Raw genomic sequence first — 14576 nt, forward strand, 5'->3', positions numbered from 1 at the left:
GAGACTAAATAAGGGTGTGCATTAGGGTCCGTGTTGAGATATAAAAATAAAGAGGAAATGATGCGTTTAAAAAAAACGAGATAGAGATAATGAAACCTTGGAAAGATAATTATGTATGCGTGTGTGATAGTCGCCCTAAATCTTTAATATACTAGTCCTTATAGGTTCAATTAGATGTCTTATAACCCCATTGTTAGGACTATTTCCCAATAAGACCCCATTAGCAACCCGAACTTAAGATGGCACACATGAAAATAGAAATATCATTTACTGTCAGGAAGTGGATGTGGTTATAAACTTCTGGGGTCGCACAGTGCGTATGCTAAGCAAACACTGGATTTTGAAGATGTTCATGCTATTAAATGTGTGACGTGTCAACAGGGAGACGTGAGTAGTCCTTTGCATTTGCTGCAGAGACTCTTCTCGAGACTATCTGAGACGGAACACATATGAAGAGGATTTTCTAAACGAACACATTTAACAATTAACAACGTAAGAAACGACTTTAAAAAATTAATTTAAAACATTTAAATTGTTTGGGTTTTTTTTAAATCTCACTTTCAACAAATTTTTAACAACATACAACGGTTTACAAACACAGAATATATGTTATGGAATAAATGCCAAAATAAGAATCACCTGCCCTAAACCAGTGATTTCTGCTCGTACCTTTCTGCTTCTCTGACCTCCTTTAAAACGTTCGGATGCATTGATCTAGTCTTTAGTTCCAAATCTAATATTATCAACTTGATAAAAACCTGATGAAATTAATAAAATTCTAAGAGACAATATTATGCATAATACTGTTTAATAAAATACATTTTGAGGCAACTACGCATAAGCACAGTTGGTAATTTAAACCTAACTTCAATAACAGACTTATCCCCTATATATGGTCATATTATTTTAAAACAAAAATATGAGCTATTTTTATTCATATGGATTATGATTTTATTGTATATATACATATTGTTTTTTAAATTTAAACCCTAATTTTGATCCCTTAACATATTTTCTGATGCTGAAATCAAATTAAAAGTTTGAGCCATGCCTAAATAACCTACGTTTAAAATTTTAAGTGTTTAGACACATAATTGGCGGAGGAAAATTTGTAGAGTTTTCAACGGTGAAATCGTTGAACTTTAACAAGTTTCTGGCCGAAGACCGATTAAAATGATTTTCCTAAATCCCAATACCCCTTATGTCAAATCTTGAGTCTCTAGACTGAAAATTGATAGAGTTATTTGGAAGGAAAATGTACACAGGCACAGGTGTTTACACGTATATTAACAACTTAACAACCAAGTTTCTCTCTCTCTCTCTATCTCTCTCTCTCTATCTCTCTCTCTCTCTCTCTATATATATATATATATATATATATATATGTATATGAAAATGTCTCTGTACGTGTGTCTGTCTGTCTCTGTGTACATTTGAAATTTTACATAAAGAGTTTGCAGACATTGAGCAAGCTTTTTTAATCGTTTTTTTTTTCTGAAAATTTGGCTTCCAAAGGGGCGGTCCTGGATATGACCTAAAACTATATCCGATGGTGAAGCCCCACCTTACGGGCCTTGAGGAGTGTGGAGCCACCCTTTAATTGCCATTGCTCCCATGTCCACTCTGACCCGGAGTGGTAGTACCTGTTAGGGTCCCAACTATGGGTTAAATAGAATCCGACTTAAAAAAAAATATATACTCCATTAAAATCATTCCTCAAAAAAACTAGATTCGGCATTAAATAACCTGAAAAAGGTTGATATGCCGTAAAACAAAAACAACCAACCAACCAATCCAAAGGGACCTAAGTTCAAAATATTAAACCGTTGCAGTCTCTAGCAAACTATTAAGCCTATTTTGGGTCTAAACATTTGAAATTTTACAACGTAAGAAACGACTTTAAAAAATAAATGAAAAAACATTTAAATTGTTTTTTTTTTTTATTTTACTTTCAACAATTATTTAACAACATATAACGGTTTACAAACACAGAATATATGTAATGGAATAAATGCCAAAATATGAATCACCTTGGGATAATCGGGCATGCAGCAAGCTTTTTAATCAATTTTTGGGGCGAAAATTTGACTTCCAAGAGCTCAAGTTTACAGAATTGAACTTTGCAGACTCTACCAACCTCCTCCGCCAATTTTGGGTCTGAACACTTGAAATTTTAGATGTAGGTTACTTGGACATTAGTCAAACATTTTAATTTGGTTTGAGCCCAAAAGAATGAATGTTAAGTGGTCAAAATTGGGATTAAAGTTTAAAAAAATTTGACGTGTGCGGTTTCTACCAACTTTTCTCGATGGTAGTTAAGGAAGCCTATTATATAGTAAGGCATTACCGTACATATTCACATTTTTTAATATATAAATATGCTCATAAAGTTATGAACAATATAAAGGGCCCGAGCAAAGCCGGGCGGAACTGCTAGTATATATATAAATTTTAAACTATGATTCAAGTCATTATGTAAAAACAATTTTGAAAATTCGACATTAAGTTAATAATGATAATAATAATGATAATAATAATAAATGAATAAAATGAATTATAACCCGAAAAACAAATCGCTATATGAGAGGCTGAAGATAATCCAATATTTTTCGACCATAAACTGGTTCCCCTTATGTCGGGTATATGACTCCTTGTACCGATGTGTTTTTCTGACTTTCTGTATAATATATATCAATATCTATACTCCTATAATTTTTTGTTTATTTAAATTCATATTAAAACCTTTTTTATTCTATTCATTTAAATTGAAAATACAACTATGTTATATAGAGTTCGTGGAATTGCATTGATCTAAAAAATATCGAACTAATTTGCATATTCTTTTAAATATTAATGTTAATTAATTCCCTATGAGTTTTTTTTTTCGGTTTTCTTATGGGATGATCATCTTAAGTTAACTATTACGTGTAATTATATTTATGAAGATATTCTACATGATTTATACTTGCGTCATATTTGCGTAAAAAATTATAGTAAACACAAACCTCTTTCACTGCATGCGTTTATATACTTGCTTTAAAAATGTTGCCTATTAAATTCCTCTGTCAGTTTTTGGTCTACAGATACGAAACTTGATATATAGGGTATTCAGTCTCATGTGAAACATTATATTTGATTTAAGCCGGGGAAAATCGGTGCAAAATTGTAGAAAAAAATTTAAAGTGGAATTTGCCAGGTGAAGGTCGAACGAATATGCATGCGTAACGTAATAGCTGTTAGTCTGTGTTTTCATTTTTAGCCTACCATCAAACATGCTTTCGTAGCTCAGATATTAATGTCAAAGAAAAAATAAATCGTAAGCTAAACGTTTTGGTTTCGATTCTTGGTGGTGGCCCCCGAATCATTTTTTTTTTTTTCACTTTTAAAAACATATATTGGGTTTAAGATAATCTATATAGATATAAAAGTTGAATTTGCTGTGTGTGTGTGTATTTTCAATTTACAAACTTGAGATTTGACATAATGGGTACTGAGATTTAGGAAAATATTTTTAATCGGTTTTCGGCTAGAAATTTGCCCGCCAAGGCGTCAAAAGTTCAACGATTTGATCTTGCAAAATCTACCAAACTCCTCGGCCAATTTTGAGTTTAAACACTTGAAATTTTAGATGTAGGTTACTGGGACATGGATCAAAAATTTTCATTTGATTAAAATTTGGCTACCAAGGGGTCAAAGTTCTAAAGAATTTACTTTTGCGGTCTCTAGCAAACTATTTAGCAAATTTTGGGTCTAAACATTTGAAATTTTACATAAAAGGCATTCAGATATGCAGCACGCTTTTAATCGGGGTTGGAGTGAAAATTTGGTTGCCAAGAGGTCAAAGTTGAAAAAAGTTTACCTTTGCAGACTTTGCAAACTCCTCCGCCAATTTAGGATCTTAACACTTGAAATTTTAGATGTAGGTTACCTAGACATGAGTAAAACTTTTTAATAGACATATACATATGCTCATAAAGATATGAACAGTAAATAGGGCCCGAGCAAAGCCGGGCTGAACTGCTGGTATCATAATAAATACGAAATCTGCATTAATTAAAATATCATATTTAAGCGTATTTTGCGACCGGGCAATGCCGGTCGGCCTGCTAGCTTATATAGGTATGAGCGCTTCGGTTCAAAATTAAGGCCTCGTATTTTTTTTATTCCGCCCGAAAAGATCGGACGATCGCAATTTTGTTGTTATGATGATGAATTTATGCATTTAGGACTAAAAAGTTTCATCTCTTCGTTGCAGATATCGACGGTGTGAGATTCTAAAAAAGTAACGCTAGCCATGGGCATTCCTAAGAAGCAGCGATGCGTCATTGCATATCTAGAAAATAAGCACAGAGAGAGTAGTGGTGATTATTTAAAAAAATAAATTCTGGAGCAGAAAAGATTGCTCGTTTTAATTGTACCCCTCTTGTCTGCATAGCTCTTCATTTTTTTTTTTTTTCTAATTTAAAATATAGAAGGCTATACATTTGAAACTGCACTTGTATAACAACGGATGCTCCGGGCACCCATTCGCAGCCATCGTTCATTACTGACAATAGTGCCTTGAGTGTGGAGGTCACCATATAGAAAACTATTTTCTGGAGCATAAAAGGTGGCGCGTTAAAATGGTTCCACTCCTGTCTTTGTATCCCTTTAACTTAGTGTTTAGTTATAAAATCGGGTGCTTTGGGAACGATCCTCATATATATATATATATATATATATAGCAATAAATTTCTTATGTGATGATGAAAGAGAAAGAGTCGGTGAGATCATATATATATGTATATATATATATGTGTGTGTGTGTGTGTGTGTGTGTGTGTGTGTGTGTGTGTGTGAATGTGTGTGTATGCATGTATGTACATATATAGGTAGTTGCTGACTAAAGTTTTTTTTTTGTTTTACGGCATATCAACCCTTTTCAGGTTATTTAATGCCGAATCCAGTGATTTTGAAGAAAAGCTTTTAATAGAATATATATTTTTTTTCAAGTCAGTTTCTATTTAACCCATCGTTGTGACCCTAATAGGTACTACCACTCCGGGTCAGAGTGGACCTGGGAGTAATGTCAATTAAAGGGTGGCTCCACACTCCTCAAAACCCGCACACTGGGGCCTCACCATCGAATATAGTTTAAGGTCATATCCAGAACCACATATATATAGACTTGTTTATTTATAATTAATTGCAAATAGAGATTACGTAAGAACTATCCGCAATGAACTATCGTTTTCTACGACACTAACAGTTGAAATGGGAATTAAATTGAGGCGGTAAAATGGGTAAAAAGACGACAACGAGTGGAATCGAATGTAAATTCGCTACGTGAATGTGAATGTAGTCCTGCCGTCGGCACATACACAATATCAACATCTCTTACTGCTGTCAAGATAATGGCAGACCTTCGTAGTGATAAGCTCGTTGAGCTGTAATAGGTCTGCACGAGGAAAATAAAACCGGAAAAAAAGGGTCGATGAGATCAACGTTATTATCCATCTATATACATAAAGAGCAAAATGTGTGTGTATGTGTGTGTGCGTTTGTATGTTTCGCAAGAACTTTTGACAGAGGCAACGGAACCTGACCAAACTGGTATCGTTTTCTGTCTCGAACCTTCGGACAACAAATATCGAAGAATTCGCCTAAAACATTAATTGTTTCACCCTCAACTGAGCAGTTTTGTGCGAGGAGGGTGTCACTTTTTCGCAACATTTTAGCAAGTCATCATCTTCTTTTCGATTAACTAGCCTTAATTTCAACGTTTCCAACTTCCGGTCGCATCATGGAGCATTGGTAAGATGTCAGACTTTCTTTCACATTCTTTTCCGCCTTAGCGTCACGGGTTCAAGCCTGCCTGCCTACCACCACTTTTTTAAACACCTCTCTCCACTCTTGCTGCGAACAGTTGTTTTGATTCCCCCCACCCCCCGCTATTACCTTTTTCTTTTTTTTTTTTTGACATCTCCGTCCACCCGGGTTTCATTACTACACACTGTTACCCATCTGTTACTAGCTAGGCTCAAATTTGTTTAACTTTTGGTGAGCTTGGTGAATACTGGTGTATCAACGTTATTATGCCGTACGTATGCATATATATATATATACACACATACACACACATACATTATATATGTGTGTGTGTGCGTGTAAGTTAAATGGTAACAGTAAAAATGGCAACGGGAATAATGGCAGAGTAAAAAATTGTGGCAACGGAAAATGGCAACGGCAATGACGTCAACGGTAAAAAATAGCTTAAGTAGATAAATTGGGAAAATTGCACAAAATTAACAAGGAATAAAATCTTGCTTACATCGCTTAAGGGGAAAACATCAAATGATTATCAAATTAAATTAAAAAATAAAAACTAATTGAAATTAGTGGCTCTCGTCTTCGGAAAGCCCTATCTCTTGACAAGCTTCTTGAACCGTCGCACCTGATCCAAAACACATGCATCAAATATGTTGCCGAAATCGCTGGAAAGATGATTGGACCACTCTACCGCTCCAGTAAGTACCTTAATGCCGATGTAATGTTCAATCTGTATAATAATTCTAAAACGGAATATTGTTGCCACATCTGGCCAGCGCACTCTAACCATGCCTTGATAGAGTCTAACACCGCTTCTAAGCATAGTAGGTGATGCCCTTTTCTCTTCCCTGCAGCCTCTTCCCAACAGAATAGACGCCGTGAGCTGTCTCTGCAGTTTCGCTTTCATGTAATCGATTGAATAATCTGTAATCCTCCTTTGCTAAACTTTTACAAAATCACTAGAGCCACTATAATATGACCCCCGCTCTCTCTATGCCTAAATTTAAACGCAGATTCCATGCATAAAGCTTCTTTCCCAGAACTGGTCGCCTTTGAAACACTGTCTAGCCTGCTTCCTGGTTGAATACGATATGGTAGCCTTCAAATCCAATGTAAACAAATTCTTGTTGAGCCGAGCCCTTAAATAATCAAATTCTACCCAGCTTCACCATTAATCACTACACTACCACTTTACATTTATTAACCATTATCCTCGATTGGCTTTGGGACCTTGATAAGTGGTGACTCTCAAGTAAAAGAAAATCATAAGTGGTTGCTATTTTATAAATAACGACTATGCGACTCCATAATAATATATACAAAATCTGGACAAATTAAAAGATATTTAAGCAGATTTTATGGCCAGGTAAAGCCGGGCTCGGGCCCTGCTAGTAAATATTTGTTTATAAACCATAAGCTATGACTTAGAATCGAAATAGAAACTGGTGACGTTACTACTGTACCAACGTTACACGCATAAGAACTTATTAAAAATTAAACTGATCGAAAATAAAGATGAAGGTAAAAATGTATAACGATTTTTTTCAATTTTGACCTATATTTGACCCCTTAGTAATTTTTTTTTAACTGGCTAAAACGCCATAAAAATCGTCCATAAAATATCAAATCATTTGAGGCTCCACGTGCTGTTCTATGAGTTTTACTTTCTTCGTGAAACTGTTTACAGTTTCCATCAGGGAGACAAGCTGTTTTTCTGTATCTGCATGATTTACTCTTTTACTTTTTTCCTGCCTCTACTAAGATTGTACACAGCATCATTTCCTGTGTAAGATTCATAATTTTTATTCAAATATCTTTTGGTGCATTTGATAATTATTTATTTTTATTGCTTCTTTACATCCGGTTCTTGTATAAGGTTCATAATATCTGCACAGATAATCGTTTGGTACATTTGATAATTATTTATTGTACCTATTTCTTTACATTACGTTCTTGTATAAGGTTCATAATTTCTGCACATATAATCGTTTAGTACATTTGATAATTATTTATTGTTATTGCTTATTTACATCAGGTTCTTGTAAAAGGTTCATGATTTCTACACAGAAAATCGTTTGGTACATTTGATAATTATTTATTGTTTTTGTTTCTTTACATCAGGTTCTTGTATAAGGATCATAATTTCTGCACAGATAATCGTTTGGTACATTTGATAATTATTTATTGTTTAGGCATTTGGTCAGGCGCATGCTTTTGTCAAAGTAATTTATCGGTACACAAAGCCAAAGTGGCGAAGAAAAGCCTAATAAATAACAAAATATAAGAAAAGAAAAGAGATCGAAACATCTTTACAAGATGAGCCACAAAGCCTACAACCTAAACGCAGGCCTCACAGTTGCATTTCCCGCCATTATACGATTGAATTTATTTCCGGTCCGGCCCGCCTTGTTCTCATCAGGGAAATCACTTTTTCTCGCCATCATTGCATCATCCTGCACCAGGGCGGAGTCATATGAAAGTGAGGAAACAGCCGTGGGTCCTGCAGAAGGAAGAAGAGTAGAGGATGAAGAAGGTGAAAGGGGCAGAAGAATGAGGCGCGCGGTGTGTAACCTTTCGTTCAGGTACATCGGGATTAATAAAGCGGAACCTTCACACGCCTTTCTTGTTGCCGCCATTTCTTCAAAGATGAGAGAAAAATGGCGAATGCTGACCTGCCGCTTCAAAGATGAAGCGATTTTCGAAAGAAAAAAGGACAAAAGGGAGTTAACTCCGGGGGAAATGATTGCGACAAATATAACGGAAGATGAATCGCTAATGGAGTTTGGTTTATGTAAGGGCTCTTTTTCTAACTAATGAGTTTCTTTTTTATAAATTAGGAGATGCTTGAATATCCATAGAGCGCCTTATATGACTACAGACGCCCTACAAAACAGTAATTCACACAAACACACACATATACATGTATATATATATATATATATATATATATATATATATATATATATATACATGTGTATATATAAGTGTGTATATGTTTGTGTGTAAGCTCCGTTTAGACTGGTCAGTACCAAAATAGAGGAGGATTTGGGAATGCTCTCCAGTTATTTTGGTATTGTTCTCAGTCGTTTTAACTTCCTCTTGCCACTGTATGTAGAGGCTGTCGACTTAATAGAACACTGTTTAGGTGGGCGCGAACGTGAAACCTGAATCTTCTGTTTATCAGTGTGTCAGTTCAAGTTTTATTCAATAAACTACAGTGCCGATCTCTGATATTTTCTAGTAAGGTTTCCTATGAAATGGCATATCCAACTAAGTATTATGGTGTCCGTTAGGTGCACAGTTTGAAATAGATAGGTTTTAATAAAGATTAATAATTACGTTTTATATATATATATATATATATATATATATATATATATATATATATATATATATATATATATATATATATATTGTCGGAAGCTACCGGGTCGATCTAGCTGAAATTCTTTATGGACCTTTGTTATGTATATATACAGCAAACTAAGTGTTACGGTATCCGTTCGGTACACAGTTTTGGATTCATAGGGCTTCCCTTTAATGCAAACAGGATCATAACTTTAACCGTATTCAACCATCAGTTTTGCGTTTTAATCTAAGCTGTTTTAATAAGCAATAATCTCTGGTCTTACTATATATATATATATATATATATATATATATATATATATATATATATATATATATATATATATATATATATATATCCACTATTTTAACGTAATATAGACATTAAATTAATCTTCCGCATAAAAATAACTGGTGACCTATACAAAACTTGAGACTCAAAGTCAAATTAGCAACTGGGTTTTGAATCCTTCATCTGTCAGTGATTATCATTTCCTACACTGAAGACTGCGCAAGCATCAAATATCAGTGAATCTGTGATAAAATGAAGAATATTCAAAATAGAAATAGTATTATACAAGAGACGTTTCTAAAGTAGAGCCGGCTATAGTTTTAATACAAAAAGTTTAAGAGCTATGAAGATGGAAGCGTTACCATTAAAACGAGTGATCTTTTCTGCTCCGGAATTTATTTTTCTACATAGTTACCCTCATTTTCAAAGCACTTTTACCAGGAATTCATTTCTGACGCATTCCCATGACATGGTTTACTTTATCAGAGTTTCCCACCGTCAATATCTGCAACAAAGAGATGAAATCCTCCAGTTATGAATGCAGCCATTATAAGGATGCAGCTTGAAACCCCTCTGATTTATTCGGGTGGGATAAAAATAAGAGGTATTCCTATTTAAACGCCTCTCCATACATAATCGCTAATTTAATATACGAGGTGCCTTAAAGAAGTGGCAAGACTTTTTTTTTTCATAAGGACACTTTCATTGATAGTACACATATGAAACTGTCGTCCCCTTCGAAGTAATCTCCTCCGGCTGCAATGCATTTGTTGTACCGTTCCAGCAACTTCTGGAAAGTCCCATGGATGTCCTCTTGTGTGAGCGTGTCAATGACTCTCGTCACAGCCTCTTTCATTTTTTCAATTGTCTCTTGACAACAGCCTATAAGGTTTTCCTGGAGCTTAAGGAATAACGAAAAGTCACAGGGAGCAAGGTCTGGACTATAGAGAGGATAAAGGGCTATATTGATGCCGATTTTGGTCAACTAGTCTGTGACAAGTATGGAACAGACAAATTTGGCGAAAATTCTTTTATATCTTAAGTTCTTCGCGAATAATTGTGTGTACAGTTCCCACATTGACATCAACCTATGCACTTATCTCTATAGACAATTTTATTTAGCCAATCAACTTTGGTGTTTTGACGTCCTTACTCCACTCAGACCTCCCATCACCCTATACAGACATTCTGCCTTCATCGAATCTCGTATGCCACTGAAAACTGATGCTTGATTTATGGAAAATAATCCAAAAGCCATCTAAAGCATTCCATTGCATTTTTCCAAGTTTATAACAGAATTTAATTGCATGTCGTTTTTCTAAAATGTCCTTACGCCAAAATTAAATTTTGGAAATTAACCAGCTGTTACGATCAGGCTTTAGTAGGGTGTATTCCAATCCCTGCTTTTCCCATCCACTTCAACTGGAAATCACAAAAAAAAAAATTAGTCAGTCATCTCATAAGATGTATATAAATAACATGCTGAATTTTCAAGAATCTATAACAATTTTAAATGCTGTACGAAAGAAAAGCTGGAAACTTATTGAAGGCACCTCGTAATACAAATTTTAAATTCTTTTTCCTCATCCTAATTAGTGGATACCTCGGATATATATATATATATATATATATATATATATATATATATATATATATGTATATATGTAGTGTGTGTTCGTGTGTGTGCGTGTGTAAATTTCAACGTTACTTCACGCGGTTAACGATAGCTAGATAGATACCGTCTTTGTTAATGAAGCCAAATATGGCTTCTGTCGCCAAGATTGAATCTATCGACTGGTATTAATCGTGACACCCTGCATTGAAGATTCCCGAAAGGATGAAACACTAGTGTCTGTAAGCATTTAATAATTATTATAGTAAATAATTATGTCAGCCCCTTTAAGAAACTCGTTTCTTATCGATTAGCACTTTCAATTGAATTAAAACCTCGGTCAATTTTGCTCATATGGGAGATCATCATATAACGATTAGATCACTCTGACTGACGTCAAAAACATTTAAAAATAAAAATGTTTAAATTTCACGGATTAGGTCCTTGATAATGAATCCAGAAATGGTTTCTTTCGCCGAGTTCGAAACTATCGACTGGTATTAATAGCGATAGGTCTGAAGATTCCAGAAAGGATGAGCCACTAGTGTCTGTAGGTATTTAATAAATATTATAGTGAATACTTATATATATATATATATATATATATATTAGCGTGAATCCTGCAACTGACAGTAATCATCATTTCTTATTTGAATATTGCTTAAGTATGAAAAACTAATGATTGTAAGTATTATATAAAGGAGCGTAGTCTGTGTGTGTGTTTGTATGTCTACTAAAACCTTTCGTCAGTCGCATCCGACCGAGTCGAAACTGATACGATCTGAAAAATATATATCTCTGAATGCATAAAAAGACCAATTTAATTTTGACTTCCGCCTGAAAAGTTATATTTTTAATCGATTTCAACTCCTTAGTATCTATTCTACCTGGCTAAAAACCAAATCGAATTTGTTCCACATGTCTGAATTTCCTATATATAAAGTTTCAAGTTTGTAGACCTAAAATTGATAGAGAGTTTGGCAGAGACCGTTCTTTATACGGACAGATAAGTTCACTTATATATATATATATATATATATATATATATATATATATATATACACACGCAGGTGCTACTCTAGTCACATTTAAGGTGCTACGCTAGTCACATTGAAGAGTTGTGATACAACGAAACAGTACTGAATGTGAATGACTATATATTAAGTCCCCTCTTTAAGTTGCGCATTGTCGTAAATGTATCTCACTCGTTGCTTATTTGGCCATTTAGCGAAGCTCGGTGTATGCTTATTTAAAAATGAACTAGCAACTCTAGCCTGTAAAAGCTATGAGCGAATATTTATCTAATGGACATTTGATGAGGGCGTTTACAAGCACCGGTTCATAGGCAAATGATTAGCACTCCCGACTATCAATTCGATGGTTGTAGGTTCGATCCACGGCAAGGGAAATGCGCTCGTCTAGATGCACTGAAGTGTTGTGATACAACGAAACAGTATTATATGATTATGGATATATATATATATATATATATATATATATATATAATAAATTCCACAGCCAAACAACGTCGCAGCCCACAAGAGCCATGATAGTCAAAAAACCGGAAGTCCACGACTCGAGTTTCGCCTTATTTGGGCTCATCAGTTAGACACATCCGAACTCAGGATTCGAAACCCGAACCTCTTGTATGCAAGGCAAGCACTCTACCAACTGAGCAAACGCCCTGCACACAAGAATTTCTGTTAACCAACACAGTCCAAGCAAACCGCGCCGAAATCCGACTGCTATATATATATATATATATATATATATATATAGTCATCTATATTTTTATAAAGTAATAGGGTTCGTGTGTTTCTGTCTGTGTGTACAGCTCTCCATCATCAACGAAATATAAAGGAGGTAAGAGGGTAGATCTCTCCTGGTAGAGAAACATTAGAACCCATTTTAGGATGTTTCTGTTATAGGAGACATAAGAATCTATGCCTAATTTCTTTATATACTAGTCTACAAACCACCCCCATATCGAATGACTTATGCTCATTTGCATATCACATTATATTAAATCTCTTTAACTAATTACCTCGACCTTATTACATATTGGAAATATTCTAATCATTTCAACTGTACTATTTACAAAATCTATTTAACATTTAATTATTTAATATATTTTCATTTAATTTTATATTCGATTTATTTCACTTTACGTATATTATCTGAAAGGTTTACTGTTTGTGCAATCGAAGATTTACGTCATTACATGTTGTCTGTAATAGATATTTTTCTTTTTATTGGATTTTTTTTCCACTTATTTTTATTATTAAATTTACCTTTTTTAAAAAAAATAACAATATGAAAATGTTTATAATTTTAACTTCTGGTGCTTACGCATTAACACTTTTTTTTAACCTATTTTCAAAAATAAACAATAATTTTTATTTATTTTAAGCATAAATTTATTAATACTTTTTTTTTAATCTAAACTTGAAATTTCACAATATTTATTTAAATTCTCACCCCCCCTCCTCACACTACGAATGCCTTTCGAAATAATAACGTATTCTTTCCGCACGCTACCAAACCTACAGACATATCTACGTTTGCTCTATCAACTGCTGGATTTTAAGTTAATACAACATTAAAAAATTGAAATTAATATTAAAAAAGGTTTGTGAACAATATTTCTTTCAAAATTATTTTTTATATCACTGTTCTGTTTATATTCCTATAAATTTATATTGTGAAAATTTACCACTTACCAATAATATAGACGAATTTAGGAAAACTCGTCCCGGGAAAACTCGTCTCGGGGAAAACTCGTCTCGGGAAAACTCGTCTCCGGAAAACTCGTCTCGGGAAAACTCGTCCCCTTTCGCTTGGTAGGAAAACTGGTCCCTTATTGAATAAATATCGATTGAAAACACATTTTATGATCGTTCTTGAAGGAGATATTGCTTTTTAAAATAGACTATAGCCCCCCCATAATATTTTTAAAAAAATATTTTTATTTGTTTAATGTTTTTTTTTTTTTTTTTAAATAAAATCGATTGCCCGTTTTCTACCTAACTGGCTAAGTTCTTAGTGGTTTCACTTATTTTAAAGCGTTTAATATGTTCATACAAAGTTAATTACAATTTTTTTGTTTCTTATTTTAACGATGTTTTTTGGAGTCATAAAAACAATAATAAAAAACAAAACCAAAAAATTAAAAACTGGTAGCGTTACTTTTTTGTTTTGGTTTTTTAATTATGATAGTTTTTTGTTGTTATGTTTTTGTTTTCTCTCATACCAAATGCACTCATGCGTTATTTAAAATTATAATTTTATCCATTATCAACATTTATTGTCGTCCTGTCAAATTTTGCAAAAATTAACTAATAAATTAAAAGCGAAATATTTTTTTGGCGCGATAGATGCCATGTGCTTACAATCTATCGTTAACTAATTTTTAATTTTTTTAATTTTTACTTCAAAATTCTAAAATCAATCATTCAGAGAAAAAGTAATCACTAGATAAATTTATTAATCAATTTTATTGAAAACTCCGCTATCGTT

This window comes from Euprymna scolopes, chromosome 28, assembly GCF_053919585.1.
Source record: "Euprymna scolopes isolate OS-2025 chromosome 28, ASM5391958v1, whole genome shotgun sequence".
NCBI classification, from domain to species: Eukaryota; Metazoa; Mollusca; class Cephalopoda; order Sepiida; family Sepiolidae; genus Euprymna; species Euprymna scolopes.